The sequence below is a fragment of the Cynocephalus volans genome, chromosome X, assembly GCF_027409185.1.
Source record: "Cynocephalus volans isolate mCynVol1 chromosome X, mCynVol1.pri, whole genome shotgun sequence".
In the NCBI taxonomy this organism is placed as follows: Eukaryota; Metazoa; Chordata; class Mammalia; order Dermoptera; family Cynocephalidae; genus Cynocephalus; species Cynocephalus volans.
In genome coordinates, this window is record NC_084478.1 from 103,708,103 (window position 1) to 103,710,910 (window position 2,808).

A 2,808-nucleotide genomic window follows, 5' to 3' on the forward strand; every position below is an offset into this window, starting at 1 on the left:
ACTGACCTAGAATTTGAACTCCAGTTTTCTCGACTCAAAACTCTTGTTCTTTCTACTCTATCTTGCTGCCTCTCCCAAAACAATGACATTTTATTGTTACATTTGTTTGATTCTAGCCAAACAGGTAATAAGTTCAGGATCCTAGGACAGAGTGTTGAAAACAATGTTTCACTGTTAATATAACTGAATTCCTCATTCAGTATGAGGAAACTCATACTGAATTTCCTCATGGAAGAGGAAAAAATAAAGGAGTTTTGTGGACTTCATTAGGGATAAAATGGAATATATACAGCATCTTGATAAAATACAAACATCAGTAACAAAACAGATACTAAATATAAAATGCAACAGAATAGAGAAAATTGCTCTCACATTGCTGCGAACACCTTTTAAGTACTTCTACTCCATTCCCACGCACATTAATGCACGCATACACACCACCACTCTGTTAAATACAAAAATCGTGTCAATGATGCCAGCTTGCCTAATGTAACAACAGCACAAAACTAAAGTACTAAGAAAATAAAAAGGAAAAGAAAATCCCTGACTTAGAGTCAGTGGTTAAAGATCAAAAATAAACTATGCTATTAAACTGAATTTCATGTGCTAAAAGCAGTATTAGGCTGAACTACGTACCTAGTTTTGCCACAAAACATTCACTCAGGCTCTCAATCAATAGTGGTTACTAACATCTAAATTCTTATCTGCCTCATTGTATATTTGCTCCACAACTGACCATATATTGAACTAAATGACAGAAAAATTCAGTGAAATATATTTAAAATAGCCACAGCATCTATTATGACTGCTGTAGTTAAGTTTTCTGAGTCTAGTATTTTCAAAGAAATTTAATGGTTTCCACTTCATATGTATGCCAAATAGGGAAATGCCTACTGTTCTTAGGATGAATCAAAGTTATCCTACACAGAAAAAAAAAAAAATGACATCAACAACATCAATGCTTAAGTGCCACCAAATCTTACTGATTGAAGACAAAAGGGACAGGGCAAAATTTTTCAACCACTTTCGTTAAAAGAAAAGTTTCTGAGTTCATTCCAAGATACCGAAGAAAAGGACCCTGGTAATTAAAATGTCATCATTTCAAAAACATGTCCAGGATTACAATAATAGTAACTTCATTATGAATAAAAGCAAAAGTAAATGAAATCTTTAAAGTAACTCAGGAGTACATAGCCACATTATATACAGTTATAGCCATTTTCATTCATAGAAAAAGGGCAAAATTGCACATTTCAGGAAAAGGAAGGCTGGCATAGAAGTAGCCGAGTTTGTGAGAATGTTATCATCATACAAATCAATTGGTAGCTGTAGCAGATTAAAGATGGCCATAAATCCTTTGACACTGCTCATACTGTGAAGTAGGAGTCTATGCCCCTTCCCCTCGAGTCTCGTGGGCTCTGCAATTATTTTGACTAGTAGAATAATGGCAGAACTGGCTCAGTGTCAGGTTCTGTGCCCAGGTTTTAAGAGACTAATAGCTTCCCTTTCTATCTCTTGAAATACTCACACTTACAGCCCCGAGCTGTCATATAAGAAGTCTTACTACAATGTTGGGGAGACTGTGGCGAGATTCTGATACTACATTAAGAGAGAAAAGCCCAGCTAAGCCCGCTTGTCTCCACCACTGTGCCTGGCCTGTGATTAAACTCTCTTGGACCTTCCAGACCAAATGAGCCACCAGCTAAATATCCATGATTGACCTCAGTCATGCCATGGTGAAAAAAATTATTTAGTCAGCCATGCCCTGCCTGAATTCTTGACATTTTACAAAAATTTGAGATATAATAAAAGGTTGTCTGTTTTAAGCCACTAAATTTTGAAGTAGTTCTTACAGGCAGTAGATAAACATGGCACAGCAGCTACCATGTACATCCAGCATTTTACTTCACTGCTATCTCCAAAAAACTAGGCAAAAATTTAATGAGATTTATTTTCCAAGATTTTCTGTCTTGGGATTCTGAACTTTTAAAAATTAAAATATGTTCACAATCAGTAGTTTCTATGGAAACAAAGGATCTTTATTGCTCCAATATTGGACAACAGTAGCTGTATTGAGGACAAAATCCTCTATAAATGAGACAGATGTGGTCTAAAGGAGTCACAAGAAAATCCTAAAGGCAGAATTTTAAAAGTTAAAATGACATATCTGTTATTAGTCATGGTTACTTAGGTGAGGTAATGTCATGCCCTGTGGCTGAAATCACCTTCGCTAGCCACATGTAGTCATTTCTATTCATGCCAAATGGCAAGGAATTTCTACTTAAATAAGGATGTCTGCTTGTTTACATTGAGAAATTCATCTTATGAACTAGCTGGAAAGTTCTCAGGAAAGATCAGAGATAAAAGGTAGTGTCTGCAAAAGGGGGGGGGGGAAGCCATAGTATCAATCATATAACACTATTTCTGAAAATAAGAGAGTACTTGCTTTTAAAGCAATGAGACTGTAAAACTAAAAACCATGCATTCCATTAAAAGGTTGTAGGTTTTGAAAATACACAAAAGTCAGATAATGTGCCAGTTTCTTCATACATAAAATTAAGCCCTCATTGTAAGTATATATTTTAGAACAGGAAGCCTAAAACCCTTTGAAGTGTGTACCATTATCTTGAACAAGATGACATGTGTTTTTGAAAAAGTGTATCTTAAAGTTAAAATTACTTTGACTTTCTCTTAGAGGTGATATTTATTTTAAAATTTCAAATAGCCTTAGAGGAACATGAGATTTGATGTTTAGTAGGTGGACATTGCATTTTTTAAAAATTCTGAATCATTGTTATAGAAAGTTTT